This window comes from Balaenoptera physalus, assembly GCF_965194825.1.
Source record: "Balaenoptera physalus genome assembly, chromosome: 17".
Taxonomy (NCBI): domain Eukaryota; kingdom Metazoa; phylum Chordata; class Mammalia; order Artiodactyla; family Balaenopteridae; genus Balaenoptera; species Balaenoptera physalus.
Genome location: NC_138895.1, coordinates 70,607,415 through 70,621,146, shown reverse-complemented (window position 1 = coordinate 70,621,146; position 13,732 = coordinate 70,607,415). Strand labels below are relative to the sequence as shown.

The following is a 13,732-nucleotide window of genomic DNA, read 5'->3' as shown; positions in this document are numbered from 1 at the left end:
GAGAATGGTGTCTGCAAAGACCCCTTGCACGTCCCTACCCACTCCGGCCAGAGCTGGACCTCTTTTCTCCATTGAAACATCTCAAATCTAAATAGCATTTTGCTGCTTAAAAGTTACTCTTTTGCAAACCTCTGGTTCAGGCAAGATCCCTTGTGAAGTACCAGATGGTTTTTCAAGGATCCTCCCAGCTCCCCTGGTTCTCTCATTCCTAAGGAGTAGGAACTGAATTTTAGGTCTTCTATCATTGACTGGCCAGGAAAATTTAAGTAAGCGGGTTCAGGGAGTTAATGGCTTTTGCGCCTGAATGTCTGCTCCCTCCCGACCTGAGTGGGGACTCCCTGGGACCCTACTGGCCCTCTGGTGGGTAGGGTCTTGTTCTCCTGCAAATGGAAGGGAGAGGCATGGGACCCCACCTCGTGCGGCAGCTGCTGGTCTCCCGATGATTCCAGGCTGCGTGGCGGCCACATGACTACCTCTTACAGCAGGGAGGAAGCCCTCACTGGATGCCCAGGCCGCCTGCAAAGCATCTTTTTGCCACCAGTGTTCTGGGAAGGAATCCTGGGAAGAACATTAGGCACGGACTTTGAAGGCTGAAGGAGACACCCTGCCCTCACTCTGAGCAGAGAACCTTTCCAGCTGTGGGTCGCCTACTTACATAATCCTGATTGGAAAAACATTAGGATTTGCCGCAGGCAGAGAGCCGATGAAATGCTAGTCCTTAGGTGTGGATTTCTGCGAGTTAATCTGATTGTTTGCTAATCAATCCCTGTTTTCCTAAAGGAGCGCAAAATTTGAAATGAAAAAGCAATCAAGATTTCAACAGGGAAATGCCTTATCGCTCGAGGGGTGAATTGAGAAAGAGTTTAATTCTCTCCCAGATATTGGCAGCAGCAGCAATCACTTCAGACTCAGGAAGGGAGCGTGTTAGAGGATTGGCGGGGGAGGGGTACTCACCCGATCCAGTCATTCCATCTTCTTCCTTTCATGCCCCCTAGTCCATCATAGTACCTGTGAGGAACAGGTGCCCACTAGCTTCCGTATCTAACGCTCTTAGGAGACCACAGACTCTTGGCAGCAGGGATGGCCTTACTTGTTTTTATACCTCCCGTGCCCGGCGCTGGCACTTGGGCAGGATGTCAGAACATACTGAGGCATACCGGTGGGCTAAGCCCACGTAACAGAGCAGTGCTGATGGTGTGTTTTTACTGCTCAAGACGAAGCACACTTGCAGCAGTGGCAGCAGCAGCAACACAAACAGACTGAGAAGGTGCCTGAGCCCGTGTTCTTAACCTCCACCAGCTTCCCAGTCAACCCAGATGCGCATGAACATGGCTCTGTGTGCAGTTCATTGCCCTGGAGTCACGTGTTGCAGATGCAAGCCTAGGACAGTGCAGAGCCTTCTGACACAGTCTCGTCAGAGTGTTTGCATGCTCCTTTGTACGCTGAGCGTCTTCATATTTGGTCTGGTGGATCCGCGCCCTGCATTTGCAAACATGAAATTGCATTCCTGTTTCGGTTGGAGGCAGATGTGGCCCAGAGGCGTGAGGACCTGATGTTGTCACCTCTGATGGTGGCAAAGGGGAAAGTGGTACTGAGGAGGGACAGGGGACCCTGCAGGTTCAGAGGCCCTGGAGCCCAGGCTGGTTCACCCTGTGATTCTGAATGACTCATTCTAAGGCCACCAGACTGATCTGGTCAGACTCGGCATCCCATTCCTGTGCTGGCCTCAGTTCCTCCTCCAGAACCATCTCTAAAGCGGAAACAGGCTGAGATGAGATTGTTGCGATCCTTTGAAATGTTTCATTTCGTTTTTAATAGTGGGAAAATACATATAACAATTTCCATCTTTATATTAAAAAATGCCATTTTTCAGTGTACAGCTCAGTAGTGTTAAGTATATTCACATTGCCGTGTAGCCAGTCTCTAGCACTTGCCCATCTTGCAAGATTGAAACTATACCCATTAGATGACAGCTCCCCATTTTCTTCTTACTCCAGCCCCTGGCTTTTCCACATTCTGTTTCCATGATTTGGATTACTCTGGACACCTCCTGTGAGTAGAATCAGACAGTATTTGTCTTTTTGTGACTGTCTTATTTCACTCAGCAGAATGTCTTCAAGGTTCACCCATGCCGTAGCCTGTGTCAGGATTTCTTGCCCTTTTTTTTTTTTTTTTTTTTTTTAAATTAATTTATTTATTTATTTATTTTTGGCTGTGTTGGGTCTTCGTTTCTGTGCGAGGGCTTTCTCCAGTTGCGGCAAGCGGGGGCCACTCTTAGTCGCAGTGCGCGGGCCTCTCACTATCGCGGCCTCTCTTGTTGCGGAGCACAGGCTCCAGACGCGCAGGCTCAGTAATTGTGGCTCACGGGCCCAGTTGCTCCGCGGCATGTGGGATCTTCCCAGAGCAGGGCTCGAACCCGTGTCCCCTGCATTGGCAGGCAGATTCTCAACCACTGCGCCACCAGGGAAGCCCCCACTTCCTCTGCTTTTAAGAAGTGTTATGATTCATATGAACCAAGTACGACTGTTGCATTTGTTGAAAGGTTTTGCCAGTGCTTCACTTGGGCCTGGAAGCCACAGCTGCCATTTTGTGGAATAGTTTTGAGTGGACATTACCGTTAAAAAAATTTTTTTTATTAATTGCGCTGGATACAGTGTTAGGGACCCTACACATAACAGCCAGCACGTTAGTGCTGACTGTGTGCTTGGCCCTGTGTCTCACAGGTGCCTTCGCACTGAGTCCTCTCAACAGCCTGCTACTGTTACCCCTCACTTTAGAGATGAGGACACTGAGGCTTGGGAAGGTGAGGACTGGTAGGGACTGGGGGAACTGGGATTTGAACCGAGTTCTGACTCTGGTGCTTGTGCCCTTGAACCACTGTTCTTCAGGGGGCCCTGGCCAAGGACTGGGCTTTCTGTTAGGGACACAGGCGAGAGGGGAGACAAATAACTAACTCAGTGCACAGAGGAGTTGTTCGGGTATGTGTATCAGAAACGCCCCAGGCTTAAGTAGGTCGTTGCAGGCAGGCATGAAAGCAGGCACTTCCTGTAGGAGCATCTCATTCACAGATCTTCCACCTGCCAATGCCCGTGGACACCTGTTTCATGAGAGGCGGTCCCTGCTGTCAAAGAGCTTAAAATGGATGTGAGTGACTATTATTTGTTATTTTATTATTTTTTTGAAAAAAGAAAAACCTATAGCCAAGGACTGATCGTTTCATCTGGGACCTCTGCCATTCACACCTGACTTTTACATTAGTTGATGAATTATCATCTTAACCATTTAAACTATGCAGTCCAGTAGTGTTAAATATATCTACATTGTTCTGCAACAGATCTCCAGAACTTTTTCATCTTGCAAACCGACTCTATACCCATTAAACAATTCTCCATTTCCCCCTGCCCACAGCCCCTGATAACCACCATTCTACTTTCTTCTCTATGAACTTGATCATATTAGGTACCTCATATATGTAGAATCATATAGTATTTGCCTTTTTGTGTCTGGCTTTCTTCACTTGATGTCATACCCCCGAGGTTCATCCATGTTTGTAGCATGTCACTGGATTTCCTTCCTTTTAAAGGCTGAATCATATTCCATTGTGTGTATATACCACATCTTGTTTATCCATCATCCGTGGGCAGACATGGGTTGCTTCCACCTCTTGGCCATACACCTTCTTTTAAACCTTTCTGTGGCTCCCATTTGCCTTGGGGTGAAGTTACCCGCCCCACAAAGCTTGACCTTATTGCTGAGACCATTTCAAAGCCTGCCCTCTCCCTCCAGCCTCATCCTCTGAGCCACCCCCATGTCTGTGATGCTCTAGCCACTTTGGACTCCTTAGAGGCCCCCAGACACACTCTGTTTCCTCTTGCTGCCTGGCCTTTGCACATGTTCTTCTCTCTGTCTGGAATGCTCTATCTTCCCAACCTTCTGGACCCTCCAATATCCTGTCTTAGCCTGTCTGGGCCCTTCTGTCTCAGCTTAGACAAGCTCTCCTTGACTCCCCAAATCTGGAACCTTATCACCTTGGATCATCCATTCCTATTTAGCTGTCGTTTTGTACTCCAGGCTTGGGAGCTTTTTTTAGAGCGAGGACTGTTTTATTGACTCATCGTGGTGTTTGTGCGTGGAGGGTGTAGCATATTTATTAAGTGCAGGAAGTGTCGTCCTTTCAAATGCAGGAGTCTCCTTTTCTCTCTCTGCCCTTTTCTCTTTGCCACTAAAACCCATGTCCCAAGTTGAAAATGAGTACTTTTTTCCAGTAGAAACACTTAGGTTCAGTAGTACCTGGGTTAGATATGCAATGGGTTCAGTTTGTCAGTTACCCTGAGAACATAATTACCATTCACGACATTGCTTCTTTGGGGGAAAAAAATCATGTCTATTTCCAAAACAGCTGAAGTATAAACAGTTTTCTGGAACATGCACCTCTTTGGTAAGTTGAAGTCAGCTGGTGAGTCTGCTGTTGGTTTGGAAATCAGAGATGATTTTCCAGCCCCATAATGAGGGCAAAGATGAGTGGTCCTCTCTACATCAGGAAAACAAATCTACCCATCTACCCAGAAAGGAGAGGAAAAGGGTGTTGCAACCTCATTCTTAGTTGAGTAATTCCCGAGAATTTAATGTGTGACTTTTTTTTTTTTAACATATGTGGGTGGGCCATCGGTACTCCCCTCTGTTTAAACCAGGTTTCAGTAGTAAATAATCATCCCATTCTGTCCTCCAGCTGTCTGGGGTGGGAGCTGTCCCTTTGCTGAGAGTGAATTAGTCTATTTTAAAGCTTACCAAGAGACGAAAGGAAAGAAGAAGGTGCGGGATGGGGGATGGCAGAGCTGGCAGTGCCATGACTCAGATTCCACTCAGACCTCATTCCAGACTTGACTGGGGTAGAAACCAGACTTTAGGATGCTCACGACTCATTGTCTATGGGAATGGTGTCCCCTGGAGTTGTGCAGTGCACAACCTGTGCAGCCATATATAGCAGCCCCAAGAGGCTTGAAGGGCCTGTGGCTGTCTTTGAAGGCAGTAACCTCCTTCTCGTAATTGATCATAACACAAATTTCTGCTGCCACTGAGGTACTAAACAGAAAACTCAAATGCGTTTTGGAATGAGGTGAGATGTAAATCCAAAACCAGATTTAGTTGAGAGAGTCTTGTGTGAAGCTGTGTGCAGAAAGGCAGTGAAGAGGTCTGGAAACAGAGAGCTGCGGTTTTGAATGTTAATAGCAAGTATCTGTTGCGCACTTAACTCCGTCCGCACAGGGCCTGGTGCTCAGCATCCTACTTGGATTATCTCTCTCAATCCTAATGGGTCTGTGGAGGAGGTACTGTCTGAGGAGGAAACTGAGGGTCAGAGTGGGTATCACCCAAGGTTGTACCGTTGGTTGGAGGGAGAGCTGGAACAGTGACGAGGGATGTCCAACACCTGAACCCAGTTCCGAACCTTGGTGGGACACTGCTGCTTGGCTGGCTTGCCCTGAGCTAACTGAGAGGTGGTGTACCCGGGGGCCTGGGTCTAGATTCGTGACCGGCTGGCCCTGTTACTGTCCATCGCAGGCGTTCAGTAACAGGCCATCTCTCCAGGGCCAGAGAAACGTTCCCTAGGGTTCCGTTCTCCCTGTTTCCCGAAGGATGAAATTAGAGGAATAGCCTGCATATGGGATTTGGTTGTTTCTCTGGTGGGGCACTCAGCTGGATGGTGGGTGGCCTGGGCTTATTAATCCACCAGATGGGTCTCAGTCTTTTGACCTTAAAAAATAAGAAAATTGGAAAAAATAATAATAAGAAGAAAATTGGGTTTCTTTAGTCTCTGTCTTTTTTTAAGCCGTTATTAATCTGCTTTTGAATGCTTGTTTGTGGGCTGAATACAATTCTGTGTTAACCTAGTGGTTTAGTATTGTCAGGTGCCTTAACCTGTTCCTACTCTTGGGTTCACTCGTGTCTGTATCTGTCTCTCCTAGACACCCAGACACACAGATGCACACAGACACACTCTTTATACTTGGCCTCATTCAAATGTCATAGCTTTTCCTGTTTTCTTGCTTGGAACCAGAAGGTCCCCGATGCTAAGACTTCTACCTGAATGGTCAGTTTCAGCTTTGTAATAACTGGTAATTGTCTCCTAAAATAAACCAGCCTCTCCAGGGCTGGGGTCTGGTCTTTTCAGCCATCCGGACACAGAGCCATTCTTACCTAATGGCTGTCCGCCTGTGCCGCTTCCTGTGGCCCTGCGTGGTCATCTGGAAACTTGGCTGACAGGCCCACAGAGGGGGAGGGCCAGCTCTTTCTCTGGACCAGGAACAAGCCTACTAACCTGCCCGTCCCACCCTCTTTGTCCTCCGCCTTCTGGTCGGGAGCCGCTCTCTGCCTTTGTCTCCCCCAGTTGTCACCACTGGTTTGGAGTGGTGTAATGCCGTCTCTCTGGGATGCCCACAGAATCGACACGGATTCTTACTGGAGCTAATTCCTGCCTCAAACTTTAAAGTTTGCTGATGGAGTACTATCAAGATGGTTTGCTGGGTTCTGCACCGAAGGAGTGCTGGGTTCCTGATTGGAAACGTTGGTGGCAAACCCTGGGGGGCTGCATGGCAGCCTTTTGGGGAGACCCCTGCTCACTGGTGCTGTCTTCATATCAAATCTGTTCCTGTGAAAATAAGCCCACTTGGGTGTCTGGTATCAAGGAGAGTACTGCAGGTCATGCAAATCTTTTTCATTTTTTCAAAGTTTTCTTTTGGGATGGTAGAAATTCTTTATAAGGCACCAAGTACACTGGAGTTTAAGAATAGATTCTTTCCTTTACACTTCTCTGACTCTTTCGCATATGAAATGAGCCATTAAGCTTGCTTCATGGTGGTGGTCCCAGGTACCGCTGCACTGGCCCAGAGTGTCTGTTGGAAGATGCAGATGGTGTCCAGAGCCATCTGGGAAATGGTGAGCTGCAGGGCACAGTGAATTGAAGGAAGCTGCGGACAGAATGGAAGCAGGCACCTAGGAGAGCTTCCTGGGCACCTGCTGTCTTGGTACCTCACCATGATGGGGTGGTGTCAGGAGATACTTGGAGGTCGCCTCTTCAGGTTGGCTTGATCTGGAAGGCTCCTCTGCAGGCCGTGCCACTTCTCATAGCAGCGCATGTGGGCGAGGTGTGGGGTTTCCCCTTCAGTAAGGTTTGCACCCACTTTTATGAATTACTTACCCTGCAATCCCTCCAGCTCACCCCGTCCTCTTCTCCCAGTCCTGGTCTACATAGATGTGTCCCCCTGGGAGTTACCTAAGAATCCACATGCATTCATCTCAAATAATGACCAGGGCCCTGGGAGAAGCCGTCCTCAATGGTGCTCTGCAGGGTGACTGAAGAGGCACATCGTGGTGGGTTTGTGTGTATGTTCACGCTCACGTGTGCGCTGTGTATACGGCAGGTGGAGAGAAGCCATGTGGTTATGTTTTTGCCATATGTAGCCTCCTAAGTGGTTTACTGAGTACCACCAGAGTCCTTGGTACTCTTTCTGTTTAGGTGACGATTATGAATTTCCAGGTAGTACTCGATGGCTGGAATTAGAAACCAGCTCTGTGCTTAAGACCTGGGAGGAGCTACCTTCCATGGCTGTTCTTGTTTTGTTCAGACTCATTGAACAGTGGCAGCCATTGCCAAAGAGGCCAGAATGCTTTATCCAAACCTTCTGCTTGGGGAGGGAAAATTTCTTCAAATAACTCCCTCTCTTCCTAAACCTATGCTCACTCCACTCTAAGGATGATGGGGGTAGGGGGGAGAGAGCTCCCTGCCCTCTTCCTATGAGGGTGGGGGCAGAGTAAGATCTCTGGCCCTAGAGATGTTTCAGCTGAGTCTAGGCAACTCAGGCAAGGGTGAGAAAAGAGAAATTGCAGTGACTTGCTAAAACTAGGTTACTCCTAAGGTCTCATTCAGCTTGTAAATTCTGTAACTCCGAGGTGCTGAAGGTCCTTTAGAAAGTGGCTTTAAAAAATCTCAGGGCTGACTGTTGAGAATACCATCTGGTAGGTCCCTCGTCCTCCTTTATACTCAGCCAAGTGATTGTTGTCATGGCAACAGAGCTGCTCCTGCAAAGGCTTTTCTAACAGCATATAAGGGGATCTGAAGCTTCCTGAGATTCTTAGTAATTATCTTCTAAAAGAAATATGCTCGGAATATTGTGAACATTTTAATGGACCCTCTTCCATCCTAACGGGAATTTTTGAGGTCCATTATCAACCCCGTATCTTAAAACAAAAAGACTCGATTCTTTGTTTTGCCTTCCTTATTTTTCTTTTGTGTGCGTTCTTACCTGGAAGAAGACTCACCCTCTTATTATTCCTCAACGGCTGGCATGTAGTAGGTGCTCAAATATTTCATTTGAAAGGTTGGCAGAATAGCCAAACATCGGTCTAAATATTCTTTATCAAATTAGCACTTAGATATGCTCTTTCCCTAGACGATATTGAACCTTAAACGAGGCAGGCCTCCCAGAGTTCACAGCTTTTCCATCCAGAACTCCTGTTCCCTTTTGTCTTCACATCATGGCAGAGTGGATCCAGGGGTGAGGCTAATACTCATAAAGAACCTCTTTGCACCGTCTCCTGGGAGCTCAGATTTAGCTCAGCTCTTCAGAATAGGATATTATCCAATTATTAAACTTTCCTTTTCTTTTTTTTGCTTTTTTGGTTTCCTTTATCTGCAAAATACCTATTGAGTCAAAGGTGGGTCATGTATCTTGCCAGACACTGGGAATTCAGGGGTGGGTGAGAAACTGTCCCTGGAGGTCACCTATCAATGGGGGACACAGGCCCAAGAAGTAGTAAACCCAGGACAGTGCTGCAAATGTGACAACATGTGTATGTGCGTGGGAACGGGGAGGTGAGCTAGCGATCATCTGGTCCCCTTATTCGCTCCTTCCCTCCGTTATCCCATCCTTAAGTGCCAGTGCTGGAGGCCTCTGAGTTGCTAGTCCTGTGCAAGGCAGAGCAGAAACATTACTCCACGCCCACCTTTTTATACTGAGTTCTCTGCAGGCTTCTTATTGTCCCAGGCATGGGGAGGGATGGAGGCCAGTGGGAACCGAGGACCACTTTGTGACCCGCTCTCAGCTTCCATTGAGCCACTTTGCCCTCAGACGTTGTCTGATGCTCCCAAGCCTCCTCTTTTCTCTGGACCCGGAGTTGCCGTTTCTCTGTTGGCAGGAAGACGTCTGGCAGGGGTGGGGAGGCTTCACCAGCTGGAGCCTGTCCCAGCAAAAGCCCCCACGTCCTATGGGCGTGCAACACGGTGAACAGTCACGTTCGACGTGTCTCTCCTCCCAGTCAAGGACACCTGGTCCACCTGCATTTCACCTGGCACGGTCTGCGTGGTGGTGGAGTTCTCAGGGAATTGGGGAAAGGAATAGTTTTTGGACCCACATTACTACTGCTTGACCTTGAGACTCAATTGGGGAACTAGGAACTAAAATCAGTTTGCATCCCGTATGGAGGATGGGAGGTCAGGGCTGACCTGGCTTGTAGGGTCCTAAGGACATGTTGGTTGTGTCACGGTGCTGCTTTCTTGCCACCTGGAGCCTTAGACCTGCTTTCTCGGTTTGGCTGTAAGAGTCAGCCTCCTGTTGGCTGTACCAGGGTTAGAGTTTCAATTACTCTTAGGTCAGAAACCATCCAGACATTCATTCAGAAACCGTTGGGGGAAGGTACGACTTGAAATAGAAATTGAGGGGAAGAAGACACTAAGATGGTAATTAAGTCTGTTTGAATGATCTTAAGTGAATTTGGCTAGAAAGTTAGCTACAAAAGGGAACTCTGACTGCATTTCCAGTGCCACGGGTGTAGTCTCGGCCTAAGTGCAACCACTTTTCCTGTAGAATCTTAAATCTTAACCTCTCCTGATGGGTTCCTTATTACAGGGATGGGTGGGGTGTGGAGTAGGGATGGAGAAAAGAGTGGGGAGGAGGGAGATGTACTAAGAGAATTGGGAAGAGCCAGTGTTACGGGCCTAGAACTTGAAGCTTGGCATGTCTGCCAGGTCCCACTTAGTCAGGTTCGTTGAGCACCTACTATGTCCAAAGATATGCACTTTATGTGCTGTTTTATGAGAAACACAGTGTTTGTAGAAAACCAAGGGATGCTGAATTCGGCTAAACAGGGATGGCCGTTTCTGGGAAACGATACTTCAGCGGCCCTTCCTGGGATGGGTCAGTAGCTGAAAGGGTGATTTGGGGAAAGATTCTTCTGGCAAGTAGGGAAGGGTCCTCTGCACGAATAAATAGCACCCCAGTACCACAGGAAGCTTGCAGGAGGTGAGGCATGCTGAGACAGCCCATGCCCACCTGATCCCAGGGCCTTGCATGCAGACCAGCCCGCTCACACACAGTTGAAGTGGCGGCAGTGTGGTTTGAGTCTGGCTGATAACACAGATGTCTGGGTGGCAGGTTTTTTATTTTCCTTCAATCACAGGATGGGGGTGGAGAGCAAAAACCTAACTTCTCATCCACCAAATATGTTGGTACATGTTAGCAACAGTGAGATGTCTTCACAGATGGTTAAAAGTTCTAACTATGGACTCAGCCGTGGATGCAGATCCTGACCTCTCCTGTGCAACCGTGGGAAAATTACTTAACTTCTCTGAGCCCCCTTGTCCTGATCTGTAAAATGAGGATAATAATCCTTACCTTACAATGATACCTATAGAAGGAGTATCATGAGATTTTAAAAATTGAATACAGTGTGCTTGCAAGTGCCTGTTAGATTGCCAACGCTCAGTAAATGGTAGCTACTCTTAATAATTTGGAAAGCAGCAAGATTGCTTCCTGAGAGATGGTAAAGTCAGCACATTCTGGCGTAGTTCAGGGAGGTATAGAAGCCCCTTAAAAGAATAGAGTAGCTCTTAGGCCAGCAACACACAAGGGTAACCTGACTCTAGATACTGGAGGTTTTAGGATAAACTGTTCTAAGGATAATCTCTGTCACAAGGAGTCTGGTCACCAACAGAAGCAGAGCCAAAGGAGCAGCTAAAGAGGCATCAAGGGTTCACTTTCTGGGGTCTCAACCCTTTGGGGGAGATGGGTGCCTCAGGCTGTTAACTCTGACCCCTAAAACACGAACTGCCCTCCTCTGCTTCCATATTCCTCAAGCCACCTTGAGATTTATCCCTGAAAGCCGCCTGGGAGGTAATGCTCAGATCAGTGGCTGCGAGCATCTTATCTGCCTGACAGTTCAATTTCATGAGCTAAGAAAACGACGTGTGGTTTTGCACATCAGCCCACATCTGCGTTGCTGGCACGCGTTGGCGTCCTCGAGTTGCTCACGCCTGGCTCCAGCGGGAGCATCTTTCTGCACCCATACGGCAGAGGCAGACCCCGGCAGCAGGAGTTCATGGTGGCAGATGTCGGGGAGCCGGCGGCATTTCCCAGGTGACACTCCCGCAGTACTTTTCAGCCAGGCGCCATTCCATCAGAAATGAAGGTGGGGAGAGTCCCTGTCGGAACGCCTTTGCTCTTACTAGGGTTTTTCCTAGAAGTGCGAGCGTGTCCTGTTTTTGTGTTTCCATATTACCGTTCTCACTTCGCTTTTGAAACAGCAACATAAGAAGAGGAATATTGGTCTTTGTGGCTGCCAGTACCGTGCATGCCAGAATCTCGTGCTTGCTGGTCTGAAGCCACCAGATGGTGGTGGGACTGTGTGTAGTTTTTTTTTTTCTTTCTTTCTTGTTTCCTCTGCTTTTTGAAACGTCGTGAAGTGAGAGAAGCTGGGAAGTGTGAGATTGGCTGAAAGATTGTCAGCTGATAACAGTTTGCAGTATCTTCCACCCCGCGTGTGGGTACCCCGCGTGTGCGTCTTCCCAAAACCTGTGGCCGATCCTCCCCAGCATTTGCTGCATGCGCAGTATTAGGTGCCCCGTGAACACCAGCTGGCTTGTCCCACACATCTCAGCCACATACAGTAGCCCAAGAATACAGTTTCTGAACAGGAAACGCTGCATGTTTTTCTCCTCCTTGAGGATGGAAGCATGTTAGGACTGCCATTGTAGCAAAAGGGAAGTCAGGCTTCCTTTGTCCAGGAGCTTTCCGGGTTTATTTTTGAAAATCTTTTAAGTTTTTCCACTTTTGTCCTAAGTAACCCTCTGAAGACAAAGGGACAGATCCTTCCACTGCTTAAAATATTATTCATGTTTCTCATTCGTTCGTTTCCTTGAAATCAAATTGTGTATTTGTTGCAAGAATATTTCGGTGATTTAAATAGCACACACAGAAATGTTTGGATAGTTTTGAAACCATTTTAAGGACTAGCATAAGGTGTTTGGATATTCTTCAGTGATTTATGGATGACCAGCGTCTCTACTGAGTGGCTGATATAAATGATAGATGGTCTGTATGGTAACTCATAATACCAGGAACTAGTTGTTTATCCCTTTCCCTTCCTTCCCTGTAGTTAAACGGATACAGGGCATTAAATGATGCCACCTCTCCGCTGTCCATCTGTCTGCGCCCAAGAATAAAAATAAAATGCTGAGGAAGCCAGAAGAAACAGTTTGTTTTTTTGATATTCTTAATACCCTGAGTGCCTCCTTAGACCTTTAATGAAAATGACAGTGCCCCCGACAGGAACCAGCCTTCTCACAGGGACACAGTGAAGGACGCGGATGCATTTCCCTGAGCAAGAGAAACGGCAGTGAGTGAGGGACTCCTGAGGGGGCATCCGGAGCTTCTCTGCTCATTAAAGGCAAGCGTTGGGCGCCGAGCAGTAAGGAACCACTGATCTGTTGCTTCGTGAGTTTTCCGAGGCACCTCCCAGCCCTAAGGTCACCCTGAAATCAGTGGCTTCCGAGTTTAGATGAGCTGCGTCCCAGGAGGGCAGGGGTTGTCTCCTCCGCTGACAGTCCAAGAGTCAGACCACAGTAGCGTCGAACACAGTAGTGTTTGTGGCATATAGGAACGCCCCTTGTCTCTCCTCCAGCATCCCAGCTGCCATAAGATCATTTTTCTTACAGCGCTAAAGGGGGCTCATCTAATCCAGCCTGGAGGTCACCTGGAAGATCCGCTGCCTAGAACCTCAAGCAGGTGTGCCGGCCTCCAGCTGAGGTCCTGCTGGTCCCCTGCCTGGAGTGCCCGAGGGCTCCCTGCTGACCCTGTTGTTGGTCTCACTGTAGGGGTCCATCTAATGGCCTTTTGGACTCGGTCCCTTGGACTGAACATTTGGGTGAAGTGTGGTCTTCGTTAGCTGGGCGTCATGGTTGAGCCTCTTCGGGCATCAGAATTGAGTTCCCTTCTTTATTCTTAGAATTCAGGCTCACACCCAGGTGCCACTTTGAGACTCTCTCACTCTACCGTTCGCAGTCCGTGTACCAGCACTTAAGCTTGTGAACTGAAAGCATCCTCGGGCACACTAGCTTCACCGTCAGGCGTGACGCTGGCGTGGCGGTTGCAGAACCGTGGGTTCCCCCGGCACCCCCCGGGCTGGCAGATGGTGTGCCCGCCGGGCCGGCCAGAGTGGCGGCTGCTACACGCAGACGTGGCTCCTGTGATGCGCTGCCCAGGCTGCCCTCTTGCCTGCCGTCAAGGTGAAAAGGCACCTGACATTTCAGGGTTCTGGGCTCTGAGAGCAGGGGCTTGAGAGGAAGGAGAGTGAGACATTCTTTCCTCGTTTGCTGAACCCGCAACCTGCCGCAGGTCATTGCAGAAGTGGTCCTGGATTCCATAGGAACTTTCCTTTCCATTCTTTGTTAGGAGGAGGCTGA

General features: G+C 48.6%; 1 protein-coding gene and 1 long non-coding RNA gene across 16 annotated transcripts in view; one reads left to right on the top strand and one right to left on the bottom strand.

Annotated features, from left to right (window-relative positions):
- Positions 1 to 13,732, top strand: part of MTSS1 (MTSS I-BAR domain containing 1) — a 166,402-nt gene that overhangs the window by 107,270 nt on the left and 45,400 nt on the right. The gene's annotated exons all lie outside the window — the stretch shown is intronic.
- LOC309646717 overlaps positions 1 to 13,732 on the bottom strand; it is a 400,316-nt gene that overhangs the window by 382,183 nt on the left and 4,401 nt on the right. The gene's annotated exons all lie outside the window — the stretch shown is intronic.